The sequence below is a fragment of the Silurus aristotelis genome, assembly GCF_946808225.1.
Source record: "Silurus aristotelis genome assembly, chromosome: 8".
In the NCBI taxonomy this organism is placed as follows: Eukaryota; Metazoa; Chordata; class Actinopteri; order Siluriformes; family Siluridae; genus Silurus; species Silurus aristotelis.
This window is the reverse complement of record NC_139581.1, coordinates 17034184-17052948: the sequence shown is the minus strand read 5'-3', so window position 1 is coordinate 17052948 and position 18765 is coordinate 17034184. Positions and strand designations below refer to the sequence as shown.

At 36.4% G+C, this 18765-nt stretch overlaps 1 protein-coding gene and 1 long non-coding RNA gene across 15 annotated transcripts in view; both read left to right on the top strand.

The window, feature by feature from the left end:
- Nucleotides 1-18765, top strand: part of sez6b (seizure related 6 homolog b) — a 171855-nt gene that overhangs the window by 28821 nt on the left and 124269 nt on the right. The gene's annotated exons all lie outside the window — the stretch shown is intronic.
- Nucleotides 11235-16017, top strand: LOC310730473. Its single transcript, XR_014534851.1, has 2 exons — nt 11235-12694; nt 14730-16017. It is a non-coding gene; the product is annotated as an uncharacterized lncRNA (long non-coding RNA).

Here is an 18765-nt window from a genome sequence, read left to right as displayed (position 1 = left end):
ATGAATAAATAAACAGCAGTAATTTGCTGTAATTAATGCAATTAAAACATAGTTATAGCATTTAACAAGAAAGAAGACTGACTCTATTATGAACAGACTATTTGTCTAATTATATACAAGAAGGTGAACGATCAGAACAGAGATGTCTACTTATGTAAGAATTAATGTAAGAGTCTACTTATGTATAAAGAACAGTGAACAATAATCAACTAAATAATGGCCGTATCTGCCATGGAAATGTTTTTTTTCTAATGTGCAGTTCTATAAGGACTTATACGTTTTTTTACTGAGCTTCTTGGACAATCTGCTGCAGTTCTTCTGGAGACATTTACTGTCGCACATTTTTTTTTCTGCATGCAAACCCCAGCATGCTTCATTATGTTTTTGTCTGCAAAGTCTGTTACATAATATTGCTGTTTTCTTTACTGACATAAATTATTTCTGTAACATAAAATTTTTTAATAAACTTAATAATGCAGAGATCTTCCTAGATTATTGCATATACAGTATGTTTAATAGTATAATAAGGTTTGTCATACCTATGGGATCGTTAAATGTTCCATTTTGCAGAACTACTAAATCTCTGACAGGGTGAATGTGATACATTGCTGTATGGCAATATTATTACCATTGAAGTTGTTAGTTTGCCGCGAAAGGCTCAAATGTACAGTTTAGTGTTGAAATGAAGGATGGGTTCTTCGATGTCAGATTTGTTGTTTGCATAGAGAGAAGTAAAGAGAAGGTGAATGCATGAGTGTGATGACTCTGTCCAAGACATTGTTTTTAAGGATTGGAATGAGAAGGTGCTTGTAAAATTAGTCTCTGTGTGGTTTTGCTACTGTATGTTCAGCTCTGGTTGTGATTGTAGCATGATGCTGTTTTATTACAGAACAGTGGATTGGGAAAAAATACACTGGCGTTCACACAAATAGCATAAATATGTATGAGCAGCCCTATTCAAGAGACTGAGCAATATAAGTCAGAATCTGCTGATGGGTTAAAGCAGAGAAATACATAAACTTATTCTGGTCTGACTAAAGTAGGTTGGTTCCATTTAGAACAAAGAGACGAAAAAGCAGTAGTGTGTTTTGTGTGTGTCTGAGTATTACATTAGGTACGACATTATGGCATTATCCCACAGCATCATTTTTTACTAATTCGCTTTTAAGTACACATTTTTCTTTTATTCTGTCAACACTATTCACTCCATTCATAAAAAAAAGAGTGCACCAAAAGCAGCTTTTTACCATACTGAAGGATCCTTTGATCAAGCAAGGTGTTTAATAGGTTGCTGCTGATTGACATCAGGCTCGACTTTAGCAAACAAGACAGCTGGGCGGCGTTTATCGGATGCTTTATCTCTAATGGAAAAAGCACTAAGGAAATGAATGAGGAAGATAAAACAGTGTTGATAATTCAATTAATTAAAAGAGAGATTACAGTGTGGTTCTCTCTCAACAATGTCGCCGGGCACGGTATTGTGAACAGCAACATATTCCATTGTTGTCGTATTCTGAACGAGACATATTTCATGTTGATTACACAGCAGTTGCGAAACAAGGCTTTGTAATGAGAACGCTTGTCCCTTCATAATGGATAGTAGCTGAAGCACAGATTTGTGTTTGTGTGTGCGTATGTGTGTGTGTGTGCTGACATTGTTTTTGGCCTTTGAAGCAAAAATAGTGCATTCTGTGTCCGTCTATTGCTTAATATAACATTGCACAGCATGTTTACAAGGAGAAGCGATGTGGGCAGTGATAACACCAAATTTGCTGAGCTTTTACAAATGACCATTTATAGCTATTTTATTATTATCAAAAATGCATGACATTTAGCATTTTGCCCATCAATGGCAGGATTGTTCGGAGTTACGGTAGATATCTTAAAATGTTTGATTAGGTGTGGTAGGCGAGAGCAGACTCCAGGTTTTCATTTTTACAACACTGTCTTGCATAATAGTGTTAAAATTGCAGTACTTGATCACTTCATACTGTTGCGCTCTCCACATTTTTATGCCTGATTAGTCATTGCAACAACACTAGCAAACTGAAGTGGGTTGTTTAATCTCCTGCAGGCATATACTTGCACTTAGTGGTATACTTCTAATTAGAAAGTAATACACACAAATTTTATTTAGAGGTTTTTAAATCAAAGAAGAGGATGCAGACACAAACTGTATAGTAAAAATACATTTTCTTGCCATACCCACTAAAAGCTTTTTTTTTCTGATTCTCTCAAATAGCTTATATTAATATCATAGAGCAGTGGGGTGTGTTTTTCCCAGTAACCACTGTGAAAAACAAAAAATTTTTGAATGAATGAAAAAGTTTTGGCTAAATTACCAAGTTACAAAGTGACGTTTGCTGAATATTTACAGATTCAAATATATGCTTATACGGTATGCAAAACAACCTTCGACTTAATCTAAGCATTAATACGATAGTGTGTTTTGTGTATGTAGAATTGCAAGGGCTACCACAGATTTGTGGTTGTCATATAATAAGGGCAAAGGTGGAGAGTGGATACAAATGTGGAAAAACTGTAATAAATGAAAACAAGCAAACACCAATAAAAGAAAAAACTATGAACATTGAACAAGAAAAATAGCTAAAATTGGGTAAGACAACAACTAAGAAAAGACAAAATGTGCTCTAAACCCGAAACTATATTCTGTTTACATGTTCCATTTGGTGTGCATGTAAATCATGTGTATAGGTTTAACATGTGACGTTGAGGTGCAGAGGCCTGTAGTAAACAGTGACATACTACTGGTCTGACAATTTATCACTTTTGTTTAGTTATGATTAAAGTATTTTGCAGTCACTTTGTAAGCACATTGATTAAGTCTTTTTTTTATTGAGAAGTGAGCAGAATATGTCCTTCTCTGTTTCTCTTTTTTACTTCGACTCCTTGTTTCTCTCACTCTTGCTGCCTGTCTCCTGACAGAATGGCTCTCTGTGGCTCCTAAAATTCAATCCCTTGAGTGTTCGTAAAAAATACAGCTGCCCAGAAATCTTACCATACTGTCCTGCTGAGACTGCCTCTGGCAGTGGACACACATCTGTTGGAGACATACCACATGCTGATTAATAGGATTATATTTCCTTAGCCAATAAAATCTAAATTTTACAACGCTGTTGTATCTGTATGCACGGCGTTACACTGTTTCTGTTACTGTTACATAATGCCGTTTACTCAAAAGTACTTTCTGTAATAATATTTAGAATTTATTTAGTTTATATAATCCGGTAACAAACAAGACAAATGTATATCAATTAGGGCTGCTGCTATCGATTATTTTAGTAATCAAATATTCTATCAATTATGTAATCGATTAATCAGATAAGAAGTAAGAGGTAAGCATACCTTAAGGCTCTTTTCTGTTCTGGAACCAAGGTGGTAGAATAAACTTCCCCTAGATGTCCAAACAGTGGAACATCTTCAAGCGACAGGTGACCCTCAACAGAGTTGTAGGCTGATGATTCTTGAGTTGTAATCTAGCGTAACAGTGTAGGTTTATTAATTGATGGAGACTCAAAGGAGTTTTGTACGTCGCTCTGGATAAGGGCCTCTGCTAAATGCCACAAAAGTAAAAAGGTAGTACTTTTTCTTGCTTAAAAAGAAATACTAAATAAGTAAATAATCATTCGTTTTTCTTTTTAGAAACATTTACAGCATTTGATTTAGCATTTAATCGCTAAAATTGCATAGAAGAATATTTTTTTACGCATAGTGATGTGATATTTTGTACACATCGTGATGTGATATTTTTGTCTCCCGAAAAGCTGCTTGAAATTTCCATTAACTATATCCATGGATTTATTGGCATCTTCAAAAACGTGCTCCACCACCTTACTTTTTACGCGGCCACGGTGGAGGGACTTTTTGACCGCACTCTATATTAATAAAAATATAAAAATCTTTTTCTAATTGTTTTTTTTTCAGACAGATTAGGCTAGGCTTGGATGTGACTGTTCAGGGATATAAGTAGACTTAAGTCTTAATGGCTCTCTTATGTCTGTGCCGTATGCCTCTGTTTGAGCCCGCTAAGCCAAGTCTCCCCAGAGTACAGCAGGAAAACTAGTGAGGTTGTTTAATTAAGGAAAATCATTGTCTGGCTGAGTGATCTGGAAAGCTTTACTTAACAGGGAACTGAGCTAGATAGGCTAAAATTCTGCCTCAGGTCATTTAATTGACCTCAAACTCTGAGAAAAAGAGCTAAGAGAACTAATCTCTGGTCCCTTTGCAGAAATAAAAGACATTTAAACAAAAAATTAGGAGATAACCAATGAATACAGTGGCCATTGTGCATAACACACACACACACACACACACACACACACACACACACACAGGCAAATGTTATTAGACTAAGATTAGACACTATTTTACTCTCTCAGCCAGCAGAGCCGATTGAGAAATAAGCCACAATTTGCAGCACCTCTCTGCGACAACCACATTTTTTTTATTTTCCTCCCTTGTGGCACTAACTCTGAATAATGATGGCGGCCACCTTTGCAAAACGGAGTGGAAGGGCATTAAAAGAGCAAGTGGTAGATGAATGAGAGTCCCCAACCACAACCTTGCACAGGCTCGGGCCAGGACTTGATTATAAATAATTTCGTGACAGAAGGCCAAGGCACCCGGCAATGGCTCGGGAAGTGGCTCAGTGAAATGTCAGCAGGATTAAGCTGCTGAAGAAGAGACTGAGGCAGTATGGATATTCTCTCTGTAATCCTGGCAGATTGTTCAGTAAAAATGTTCAGTGTCTGAATACAGGCCATGGAACTACAGAAAGGACAAAGTCCTGCATCAAGTTCATCATGATCCCAGACGTGAACAAATCACCACCGATACAAATGCATTGGCTTTGGAACTCTGACTCTGGGAACTTAAGGCTGTGAGAGCACTGCTTCTTTTTTCAAGCATGCAAGCCTTACACACAGAGTTCAGTGGTAGAGGAGCCCTGCGGCGCTCTGCATAATATGAGATGACACTTGATGGCACACAGTCTGAAGTCATGCCATAATTAGCATAACCAGGCAGAAATGTTCAACAAGTCACTGTTCAGTGAAGCACAGAGAGGAGAAGATTCCAATCATGTTTTAGGCCTGTTGTGTACTGCGTCTGCTGTTACTTGTAGGCACATGGAAATTATGCTATTTTGGCTTGATGAGTATGATGCAGTGAGTACATTTGAAGACTGGTTGTGCTGACCTTTTGCTTAATGTTTTCTTCTATTGCACTCACTGACCGAGGTTTGCTAACCAGTTCTCTCATAACCCCTGACAATAAGCAGGTAAAATTGACTTATTCCCAGACTCAGTAAATGTGTGTATTTGTGTGTGTGTGTGTGTGTGTGTGTGTGTGTGTGCGCGTGTGTGTGTGCGTGTGTGTGTGTGTGTGTGTGCGTGTGTGTGTGAGATTTTGTCCTTAAAGCAGGAGGTGTCTTCTGGCACACAACTTGGCATGCAATGAGTGTCTTACCTCAGGCTGGTCATTATCATTCATGTCTGAAAACAAGGATGGTGGAAGAGACGAGCTCCAAAAGGATATGCATTAAACCTGCTCTCATTCTCGAAGATAACTTATTACCTTACTCCTTTATTTGACCATGAACATGCCCCCATTGTGAAAATGTTCCTAGGAATACTTTGGTGCTGGTATCAGGTATGGTTCTAATACCATTTATTCCCACTCTTACAAAAGCTCAGACAACTAAATTTAGTGATACTTTGTGATATCCAATTGCATAATAGCATGTTAATGAATACAATGGGTCACCAGTCATATCTTGTTTCAGAATTTAATTAAAGCAATGCAGAGTGCAAACTGTTCTCTGTGATTATAACAAGAGGAGGAGCTGCAGCATCTACTTAGCAATCTAGTAACCTGAATAAATATCTTCAAAACATAAAAGTCAGCATTAGGTAGTGACTGCAAGCAACGCATAGTATCAATCAGTGCTAATGCACTGGCTCGCTGAGTGAGAAAAAACATCTACAGCCATACTTAGCTGAGTGAAAACAACAGCTCCTTCCAGTGTGTTGATGATCAGCCACTCTCTTTCATTAACATTCTTTTTCATTGACACTCTCTGTCATTTCTGTGCAGTGAAAGATAATGAAACTTTTGCTGGTACCCCTCCACAAAAGAGCCCACAATCTTCTCTGATATAACTGCTGTCAATCAATGTTTGTTTTATAAAATTCAGACATTGTTTTGATTTTCAAAAAATCTGACAAAATGGTGGGACCCTTAAGGTAATATAATTTTAAAAGCAAGTACTGCAAACAAGCCATTTCTTTAGCTCTCAGTGAAGCTTCTGCACTGGTCAACAGCTAGTTTGGCCCACTCTTCAACTGCTCCAGCTGTCTCCGATACGAATGGTTCCCTCTCCAGACTGCACGTTTAATCTCTTTTCATAGATGTAGATACGATTAATAGTAGGAAACCTACGAATAGTCCAGTGTTTTGTTGTTAGCCGCTAAACAGCCGCTAGTTGTTTAGTTATATGTTTTGGGTCATTATTCTGTGGGAGGTTCCCATAGGCTTTGATGGAGACAAATCTTTCTGATGTTTGGCTGAAGTTTTGTTGCAGAATGGCTTAGTAGTCTTGGGATTTCATTGTGCCCTGCACATATTTAAGGTTCTCCATGCCAGATGCAGCAAAGCAGCCACAAAACATAAAAAAAAAAATTTAAGCCTTTCACATGTTTTATAGCAGGCATTATGTTTTTTTTTTTTTTTTTTTATAGCTTTCTTGCCAAAAAGCTCCAGTTTTTTCTCCTGTGTCCAAAGAACATTCTCCCAGAATCATAGTCGCTTGTCAATATGCATTTTGGCAAATTTTAAAGATAACAATTAATTAAAATGATGGATATATATGGTATTTTGTGTGTCGCATAAAAAATGGCCAATTTCTAGTTTATATTCCAAATGTCTCAATTAAAAATTTGTTCACGTTACTATTGGCCTTTTTAGCATGCATGGTAATAAAAGATTGCGATGAGTGCCCAAACTACGGTTCCTACTATAAAATTCAGTGCAAGAGGGCAAAGAATATGTCGCCAGGGTGTCACTGTAATGAACTGAATTTGTTTCACTGCAGTATTTCTGTGTACCTCTGTAATACACTAGAGCTCATTACAGTAAAGGGAAATTAAATTGCCTGGTTCTTGACCTCAACCTTTCAATGCTTTGAAATTGTGGACCAATTAAAGGGGGAAGGAAGGTTGGATGTGAAACAAATGTTCTGTCAGTGGCTGCATTTGAAACGCTCTTCACTAGCAGATACAGTATGAATTCGCCAACAGCTGTTTTAGCGAAGCCTGGCTGCTTGGTTTATAAAGTTATGAAGATAGAAGGTGAGCAGGTGGGGATGCGGAGGGTTGCAGGTTTTGTTAATGTGATGAAATAAAGACAGCAGTGGGAGCTCTAAAGAGCGTGCATCTAAGGCTTAAGTGAATCATACAGCAGCTCAGCACTCCCCTTCTGCTTTTTCACCCGGCTGTATTTTTCTCATGCTTATAGTTTTGTGTCCACATCAGTTCTAAATGTAAGTCCTGCAGCAGTTTAGATTTGCTGCTGACAACCAGAGAGGCTAGAACGGTTAGACAGAATGGTGAGGAATTTGGAGATGATAAATTTCTCTCCTTTTAAGATATATTTAGTTTTTTTTAAGCTCCATTTTCTATTATGGAGTGCAATCTTATTTAACTTGTGTAGTCTGGATACTGATTTGTAAGCGAACCATGATTCCATTTTGGTCTTGATGTCAGAAAGTCGGTTTCTTCTACGAACCTGCTCTAATTAAACTAATTGCACCAATCAGCCTCCTTAAAAAGTGTCTATTTATCTGCTGTGAAATTATAGGTCAGAAAGTCATGCAGCTGTTTTCATTCAAAGACTATTATAACTTCATATTGATTAAGGGTTCAAGAAAAGGTGTCAAGCGGCCTAAAAATGAGACCCAATTTACTATTCATTAAAAGTGAGACAATTTAAGGCATTTAATAGTGCTTCTAAAATCTTATGGCTATTTTCAGCATTAGATAAATTCATAAAAGTAAAAAATGGATTATTAAGCAACTTTTTATTTTAATATTCTATCTGTGGTCTCAAAAGTCTACAAATGTATTTTTGAGTTGTGTTTTTAAAGATTTGAATAAATAAATAAGAACATAATAAATTAAGAACATTTGGTAGAAACAAGCATTTATTGATTTCATAATGAATGGATTTACATAATTGCAGATGATTTGTGGTTTTAAATCATCACCTACTTGCTAACTTTAGACTATTATATAATTATTCCCAGCAGAAACGTTAATTTCAATTAGCTAAAAAAATACAAATTACAGGGCCTTCTCACAGCAAGCAACAAATGTTTTCCATAGGTTCTGGAAAAAAGAATCATATACCTTAATAGCAGTGGCGGGCGGTCAGGGCCAGTAAAGCCTTTTCTGCTGGCCTAAACACTATCAGAAGCACTGACCCACGTTTAAAACCTAAATTCTAATATTTGTTCCATGAAATTGTATTAATTTATTCCCAACAGTTTATTCTCTTTATTTCGTAGAGTTTCTCTTGGCTGCACTGCCTCCAGTACGTGTATGTGGATGTTAGATTTTTTGTCCAATCAGATTTCTCTTTGGCCATTGTCTCCTTAAGAAAAAGCTTTGTTTTTTTAACCAATCAGATAAAGAATTCCCCTCACAGGGCAGCTAGCTGGCCCAGAATAGCGTCAGCATTTTCCCATCCTCTGATTGGTTGGTCAGAGGGAAACTGTTACAGATAAGTTCGACTGGCAAAACACGTCTGTAGCGCTCTGCACACATTAATACATCTAAATTAGACTTTTTTATGCCTAAGGAGGAAGAGACTTTTTTTTTTTCTCGGACATACTTAAAAAAAAAGCTAGGCATCGTGAGGAGAGGTCGGCAAACCCCGAAGCTAGCTAGCTTGTCTCAGCCCAGGAAAGGGTTTGTTCACCACTTCCAGACCAGTGAATACAAGCGGTACCACTGGCTTACAGCCTCTGAGGAGCGGTGCAAATTATGAGTCGGCATCTCTGGTGAATTGGTTATAATTTATTAATATTTTTATGTTTTTGACATGTTATTGGACAAATATTGATTCTGAACTGCACCAGATGATGTAGGTGCACAGTTGGGGTTGTAGTGTAGAGGTTTTAAGTTTTCTTAACTGGGTTTCTTGCTTTAGTAAAATGGTATTCACCCTCCATATGCGAAATCCCTCTCGCTGTAATGCCACTAGTTGTTATATTGCGTTTTTATATAGTATTGATGGTTTCTATAATTGCGACGTGATAGTGGTGATATTAAGAGGTGGATTAAGTCGGGTAAGTCCCCACTGAAGGCCCAGGTACCAAATGCATGGATCGCCATTGCTTAAGAGTAATAATTTGAACAAAATTGCTGACGAAGCAAGCGCTAACAAATTATATGGAATTACATACTGACTACAGACCTAATTCCAAATAAGTTGACGTTGTGTAAAATGTAAATTAAAACACAATGCAACGATTTGCAAATTTTTCAAACGCATATTTTATTTACAATAGAACATAGAAAACATGAAATCTTTAAACTTAGGAAATGTACAATTTTAAGAAAAAAATATTTAATTAAAAAAAGGCTGGAAAATTAAGTGTATTAATGGAGAAACAACTAGAGAAACATTTTGCAACTACTTTGGTTAATTGGCAACAAGTCAGTAACATGATTGGGTATAAAAAGAGTATTCTAGAGAAGCAGTAACTTTCTGAAATAATGATAATAGTGTACAATATATATCAAAACTTCAGCAATTGTTCTTTCAAGTTCCAAGAAGTATACAGTTGTTAAAAGATAAACATGGCCCTGTCCCAAGTTTTCTGAAACGTGCTATGGCAGTTTCAAACAATTTTTTCTTAAAATGTAATTTTTTCTTAGTTTAAACATTTGATATGTTTTCTATGTTCTATTGTGATTTGCAAGTCATTGCATTCTGTTTTTATTTACATTTTCCCCTTAATCCCTTAATCCTTAAAACTTTGGGATTGGGAGTTGTAATATAACACTTAAATGAGCACTTTCCAAGTTTGCTTTGTAGAATTCAAGAGTTATATTTATATTAAGTTTGTAATCTTGAGTACCAGTGTAGATTTATTCATTACTAGAGACTCAAAGCACTTTTGTACGTCACTCTGGATAATGTCGTCTGCCAAATGCTGCAAATGAAAATGTAAATGTAATATTAGTTTGAACTAACTAGCCATCATTGTTATTAAACGCCTTAAATTTTTAATGGTTGAAGTTAATGTGATGTTTATTGACCTTAAATGTTAATTTATGAGAAAAGTTTTCATTTTTTACCAGATGTATAAATGTCTTTGATAAATCTTCATGAAACTTATAATAGTAGTTAATTACAGAATAAAACAATACAGATTATTTTATTGTTAACAAGATTAATGCAAATGTTCTGTTGTGATTGTAAAGTTGCTGCTTGACCCACTACATAATGTCTGGCGTTTGTGTGTGTGTGTGTGTGTGTGTGCGCTGTATGTCTTCTCTGACCTTGCATCGGTACAAATGTGTTAGTGTATGTGAGAAAGGAGCTACGAGGCATTCACATTCAAGCCTGCCAGCTTTTACAATCTGTTGTATCTGTTGCTGAGGTGGCAGACAGTCAGACCTGATATCCAACAGTGCTGAAAAAAGTGTCCAACAGTCATGCTATTGTGAATGAATCAGCTAACTACCATGAGCTAACTTTCTCAGCAGACTTTTAAATTATAAACATAGTCAGTTTTACATCATAAACAGTCAACACAAGTTATAAATATCCACGTTTTAATAAATGTCATTTGTAATTGTGTAAATTGATAGAATTTGCCAAAGATAAGTAAAATAATAAATGCTAACACAGTAATCTATTATAATATAAAGATTAGTTGTATTTGGGAGGTCATCTACTTAAATACTCCCATTCTGTTTGTCTGCATGCACCAAGTACTGTAGTTTCACCTTTGCTTTCTCTGATGCTTGCTTTCTGCTCTCAATAAGAATGAGCCAAAAAGAATAAAGCTCTAATTTGGGACTTGCTCTGGGTCTGCTCTGGGTGTTTTCTAGGCAGAGAGCCGACACTGTTAAAGTCATCTTTGCAAAGCAGTTTTCGGAAATGAAATCAGAGATAGGGCAGCTGACTAATAATAAATATGAATGTTCTTTTTTATTACAACAGACTGACAGGGTTGTTTTAGCAATAATAAATGACAGTGGCTGGAGAAATTAATCACCTTCAAAAGTAGCTTTTTAGATACAACAAAAATAAAATTAATATAAAAAAAAGTATGTTGAAGTGGACAGAAAGGAATATTTAACTGAAACAGTACTCGTCATAGTAGTGAAATATTACTTATTATACACACTTATAATACACACTTTTTTTTTTTTTTTTTTTTTAGAAAACTCATAATTTATGGGGTTGTTGTAATATAACACATATAAGCTATATATAGGTAAACCATGTGAGATTCAGTACAGACCCAGAATGTGGGTCTTACTGGTATGAAACTAAACTTGTCATTTAGAAACTGAGTGGAAGCTGGTTGTCTTTTTGAAATGCTGCATGTGACTTGTGTGAACCAAAATTTTAACCTGAACTTGGTGATGCTCAGGACAAACACGCACTACAGCTTGGGACAGAAGCCAGACATTAAAAACAACAACAACAACAACAACAACAACAACAACAACAACAACAACAACAACAGCAAGAATGATTAAAAGTATGGTGTGTGTGTGGAAGAGATTGGACAAGACAAGGTCAGAGGCTCTTTGGGGAAAAGGGGCATGGATAATTAAAGTTAGCAGTCTGATGACTATGTGTCTCTGCATTTTTAATTTCTAAGGACATTAGAGTGATGCTTGTGTTATGTCCTTCAAAGCTGATTCACTGCATGACTGTGGAAAATAAAGAAAACAAATCAGCAGAGCAGATCATTTTCCAAATTAATATAAATCAGTCCCATCCAGTGTATATTTCTAAACAGGATTAAGAGGCTACTGAAAATCTATCTATAGAAATATTAGCATGTAGTCATTGATCACAGGGTGACTTTATCCATTATCTGGAACTTGAAACTATTCTAACAATTATGCATTTATGCTCTGTATTTTTAGAGACAGGAAAAACTAGTACTTTAATAATGTGCTGCATTTTACTGAGTGAACTCTCTACCCATTATTTTTGACAGATTCATAACAGCATTTATTTTGTAGATTTTTCTTGGCAGATCTTTTCTTCAGTCTGACTATTGTTGACTATCTTGTTCAAATCAGACATGTCACATTTCTAAATCCTTAGACAATACGTGACAAAGGATCTTCTTGTGGCTTGCCACAACATATAGACCCGTTTTTAGGTTTTTCCTTCTATGCAAAACAGTCTTGATCTCTGCTGTGATCCCTGTCTGTCGGCTGTAGTGGGATCCATTAAAGGAATGATGAACAAATATATTGGTGAATATTATAGGTGACAGCTATAAGAAATCAAAAAGGATAATACAGCAACTTTCATTACATGGTTGCCATAAATAGCAGGGCTTGATTTGTAATGGGAAGTGATATGCCATCTCCCTGGTTAATAAAAAAAATGACCAAAATTGTCTTCTTGACATTTTTTTGTTCATTCCAAGTCAAGTCAAGTCAAGTCAAGTTTATTTGTATAGCGCTTTTCACAACAGACATTGTCTCAAAGCAGCTTTACAGAAAACAACAGTGAAGGTGAATGGTGTGCGTTTGTCCCTGATGAGCAGCCGTGGCGACAGTGGCAAGGAAAAACTCCCTTAGATGATATGAGGAAGAAACCTTGAGAGGAACCAGACTCAAAGGGGAACCCATCCTCATATGGGTGACATCAAAAGTTTGGTCATAAATCTTTCAACAATACAGAACAATTTGTGATCATCATAGATCCAGCATCAGCTTCTCCATGCCAGGGCCTTTAAACACTCGGCATCTACTTCTCCATGATCATCCATAGGTCCATAATCTTCACGAGGTGGGACGTGACTGGAGCTGGCCAAACCTCAGGAAGCCTCGGGATGGGGAGAGAAAGAGAAGCAGTGGAGAGGAATTAGCGTAGCTGCTGTTCATGATATTAACAGCACAAGTTGATAATGTGCATGTGATCAGATGTTCTGGAGCACAAGGTTGTGATGTGATGTGCGTGATGTGTGTTATGTGTAGGCTTTGCTAAAAAGATATGTTTTTAATCTACACTTAAACTGGGAGAGTGTATCTGAACCCCGAACACTGTCAGGAAGACTATTCCAGAGTTTAGGAGCTAAATGTGAAAATGCTCTACCGCCTTTAGTGGACTTTGCTATTCTAGGAACTACTAGAAGCCCAGAGTTTTGAGATCTCAGGGAGCGTGACGGATTGTAGCGTGTTAAGAGACTGGATAGATACATGGGAGCCAAACCATTTAGTGCTTTATAAGTGAGTAGCAGTAGTTTGTAGTCTATTCGAAACTTAATAGGAAGCCAATGTAGGGACGATAAGATTGGGGTTATATGATCGTATTTTCTTGACCTAGTAAGAACTCTTGCTGCGGCATTCTGAACTAACTGAAGCTTGTTTATTAATGATGCAGGACATCCACCTAGTAATGCATTACAGTAGTCTATTCTAGAGGTCATAAACGCATGGACGAGCTTCTCTGCATCAGATATAGATAACATATTTCTTAGCTTAGAAATATTTCTAAGGTGAAAGAAGGCTGTTTTTGTAACTTGATTGATGTGATTTTTAAAAGATAAGTTGCTGTCTAAAATAACTCCCAGGTCTTTTACCGTTGAACTAGTAGTTACAGAACAACCGTCTAAATGCAGGCTGAGATGCTGGAGCTTCTGTGTACTATTTTTTGGGCCGATGAGCAAAATCTCCGTTTTATCAGGATTTAATAGCAGAAAGTTATGGGTCATCCAATCTCTTATTTCTTCAACACACTCAGTTATGCGAGCTAATTGAGCTGTATCGCCTGGTTTGGATGAAATATATAGCTGGGTATCATCAGCATAACAATGGAAGCTAATTCCATGCCTTCTAATAATATTTCCTAATGGAAGCATGTATATTGTAAAAAGCAGGGGTCCCAGAACTGACCCTTGTGGCACGCCATAATTTACTAGCATTATCCTGGATAGCTCTCCATTTAAATCTACGAAATGGTAACGATTGGACAGGTAGGATTTAAACCAGCTTAATGCCTGTCCCTGAATACCGATGTAATTCTGTAAGCGATCGAGGAGAAGATCATGATCTATAGTGTCGAACGCAGCACTAAGATCTAGTAAAACTAATAGGGAGATGTAGCCTTGGTCTGAAGCTAAAAACAGGTCGTTAGTGATTTTAACTAGAGCAGTTTCTGTGCTATGATGGGGCCTAAAACCTGACTGAAACTCTTCAAAGATATTGTTCTCCTGCAAGTGGTTACATAACTGGGCAGCGACAATCTTTTCTAAAATCTTAGACATAAATGGGAGATTTGAAATTGGTCTGTAATTCGATAGCGTGTTTGGATCCAGATTAGGTTTTTTTTTTTTTGAGGGGCTTAATAACTGCTAACTTGAGGGATTTAGGGACATGACCTAACGATAGTGAGGAGTTAATAATATTTAAAAGAGGCTCACCAGCTGTATATAACACTTCCTTCAGTATTCCCTATGTTTTTTTTTTTTTTTACATTGCTATATGAACATTATCTCGTTTTTAAATGAAAAAATAATTCATTCATCCGCTATAACCATTTCATCCTGGTCAATGTAATGGTGGATATAAAGTGAGACAACTGATAGCATGTAAAGCATCTCAGGAGTGATTGGTATGAGTCTGGATTGAGAAACACTGGGTAAAAATTTGAAATAGATGCTGAAAAGGACACCAGTAGCTAATCATAATCTAATAGCATGTTTTAAAAAGGTGAAGAACACAGAGACATTAAGGACAATTAAGCACAATTATTCAATCACTCATCCTGAGTAACCATCCTGGTCAAGATTATGGTGGATCTAAAGTGGGACCTCTGGATATGAGTTGGAAATCTCGGGAGCACTAGTTGTGAGAACTAAGTCTCAGGAGTGTGAGACTGGAATCTTACGAACACTGGGTGAGAGTTGGAAATATATTCTGAATGGGAAAGTAGCCAAAACATATAACATCATGTTTTAAGAAGGAAACCATATAATCCAGAGGAAGCCGGACTCTTGCCCCATCATGCCAAATCATCATTGGCATTGATGAGAATTTTTCAAGAACGAGGTTTTGCTCTGACCCTGCTTTGCTTATTTAGTAATTAAAGTGAGGTTATAGTAAAATGATTATTTGGAAAATAAATCACATAACAAGGATGACCGTACAAAGATATAAGATATAAATAAGTACTTCTAAGCCTTAAGTGTCCTTGTGTCTGCTCTCTGAAACAAGATTTATAATATTGTAGAAATTGTGCAGCATCCCTCTGTTCTATGTTTGGAAGCTCTGTCTTTAAAATACAACATAATATTTGTGTTGTAAACTGTTGAGAATATTTCCTCTTCAGAAAGTAATCCAAACCCAAAGATTTGTCAGTAAATCGAAGCACAAAGTCAAACTAATCCGAAGCAAATCAGACTATGTTATAGTTGGCTTGGGGCAGCTTATTCCTTTATTTACGGCAGTTTTCTCTTTGATCCTGTAATCCTGCAGACCAATACCAGCTACATGTAGCTCAGACACTTTTATTTGTCTTCATTCTGACATATCCTAGATAGACAATCTTCTTCACATGCATGGTAAACAGGACATTAAGGCCCTATAAAGACAGATGGGCAGTCTCAAGCTGACCTCCAGCCTACAGCACTGAAGATTAATAAACACAAGTTGACCTCTGTGTTCCTTGAGTCAATGAGGAATTATGAAAATTTGTCTAACCTCTGTACACAAACAAGTAAACACTGGTGATGACTTATTTTGATGAAACTTATTTTAATATGTATTCATTTTTCTATAGCCATTAGGTAACCAGGAGGGTAAAAACAAATGTACACTCAATAATTCAGTAGCAATTAAATTCAATTTAAGCAACCATCAATATAAGTTTTTCTGTAAAACTTTCTCCCTCTCTCATTTAAAGGACTTTTAACCCACTTTTTTTACAACCTTGCTTTAGTTCATTAAATGACTATTTATTAGTGTTATATTCAAGCAGTAGAATGGTTTGTTGTGTACATATAAATAATCTACATTAACGAGCAAAAAAAGTGTGCAAACTTCGACATAGCAAATATTTAATAGTTGGAGTTGAATTGGCCCTAGCTGTTTAGCAGGGATTAGTCTCAAATGTGTTGACATGAAATATACCCTGTCTGAGTCTTATACAATCCCACCGATTGAGGCAGAAGGCACACTTCGATTCCTGCGTTGGTGTATGCCTGCAATATGCTGGATAGACTAGAGTCTGCGTACCATTTGAAAGCTGTCTTCGCCGACTGCTTTTTTCCGATCTTCCGCATAGATAAACAGTAAGCACATGGCAAATTAAAATGAACACACTGAGTAAATATAGATGCCTATCTGCAATGTAGGCTCAAATAGTAAATTAAATGGTTGGTGTATCTGCTATTAATATGGTATTACAGCATGTGCAGCTCTTGCAAAAACCTTGGTGTCTGGATGCAGAATTTTAACATCCGTTAAAATGTGTGATCCGTTTAAATCAAACTGTGAAGGCTCAGAAATATACAGGTATGATGGTATATAGGATGGAGCACACGAGCCAGGACAGTTAACCCTCTGGCAGTTCAATACATTTATGCAGTTATAAATCTTAAAAGCTATAAAAACAAGCCGGTATTAATAAAGAAAAAAACACTTCAATACAGCACTGATTAGTGACGTTGTTCTTTCTTTCAACTGATTGTTCATTCTATATGGTCAATAATCATTTCTTGTAGCAGCTTTGATAGACCTGCCATGTTTTTGTTTATAGTTGCTACTATCTGATGGCAGGAAAAATATATCCCCCAACATTTAAGATATAAATGCCCCTCTTGCCACTTGTTAAAGCCTATCTCCAGCTCAAGAAAAAAAACAACACTTTTTATTTGTGTTGCAAAGCAAACTCTGAGTAATACTAGTGCGCAATCTACAATGACTAAAAATAAATCAGTGTAAAAAAAAAAAGTATTTTTCTTGCCGATTGGACAATTTTATCTCAGTTTTATCTAAACATCCGTTTAACATGCAATCTCTTGCTATAATTAAGCCCTGGGCGACTGCCTCTTTCATTCACCATTTGAAATGGTCTCGTGTTCCACAGGAAGCTGATGCTGGATGTAATGACAAAGATGAGGCACTCGGTTATGCTTTACTTAAATGTCTCTATTCTTACTTCAGTTAGGTTCTTATGGGACTGAATGTGGCTCTGAGGGGAGATTGGGAGGGATGTCAAAATGTAGGATAAAACCTTTCAACAATGAATGTATAAAGTTAATACACACATCCATGCACCTTATTGCATTAGTTCATCTTTGGTATTTACTTTATCCTGGTTAGGGTTGTTGTGGATCCAGGCACTATCCTGGAAACACTGGGCCCCCTAAATGGTACAGTGGTCTATCACAGGCACCATACATGCACATATTCACACACATGAAAACCTGTAGGGAATTGAGAATGAAAATCCATGTACTAACAAGTTTTTAAGAGTTAAAAGGAAACCTAAAAACACAGAAGACACCAGAAGAATATGTGGCGGTAAACTCAGCTCAGCACTTGTGTTGTACCACTATTCAACAATAGATGTACCCAATAAACTTAGTGTATGTTTTACATAAGCAAATGTTTATCTTTGTCATATGATCTTTATATGAAACTCTTTATCTTTATCATACACATTTGTAATATCAAACTCAGGTGCATTTCCTAAGTGCTGAACAAATGGTTATTTATTAGTTATCCAATATATGAAGCAGAGAAGAATCTCAAATATGAAGCAAGCCATTCTTGGTTACTGAATTTTAATAGCATTTCCTCCAAAACTTTAATGACTGGCAGTGTTGAGGTAAAGGCTCTGTGGATCAGAACGGAGTTGGAACAGCCGAGTCAGTACGTGTTAATTAATTTTGCTCCTTGCAACAGCTGCTTGCCTCTAGACCCACACAGCTGCATCTAATCCTTTACTGGGTTCAGGGTTAATATGGAAGATAATTGCTTCAAGGCGAAGAAAAGGAACCTATTTATTCAAATAAAGATATTAAATCATCGAAGGGGAAATAATCTTACAATCATTTCAAGAAAAAAAAAATTAAGAGGTTATACTCAGGTCCTGTATTACTGGTTTATACATTACACATTGATATTTAGCATTTAGTTTCATTAGTGATACATTTAAAAATCCCATATCAAATACAGTATATTAAATGTTATGAATGTAAAACTCGAATGTCTGTTTTGAACATAACACATAAGCCACAAAAACGATTTGTCTTGAACGCGCTCCATTGCATGTTTCTTTTTAAATGTGAATATCTGCAGTAAATATGCATTAATAGAAGAATAAAAAATTGGTCATGTATTGTTCTTTTGAATTTTAAGCCTTTCACTTTACACTGTCTGTACTCTATATATTAAACTAAAAATATAATAGCAAACCTAATGATTATTTATGTATTATCTTGTAGACTTCCAATTGCAATACTTCAGAGGATTTTTT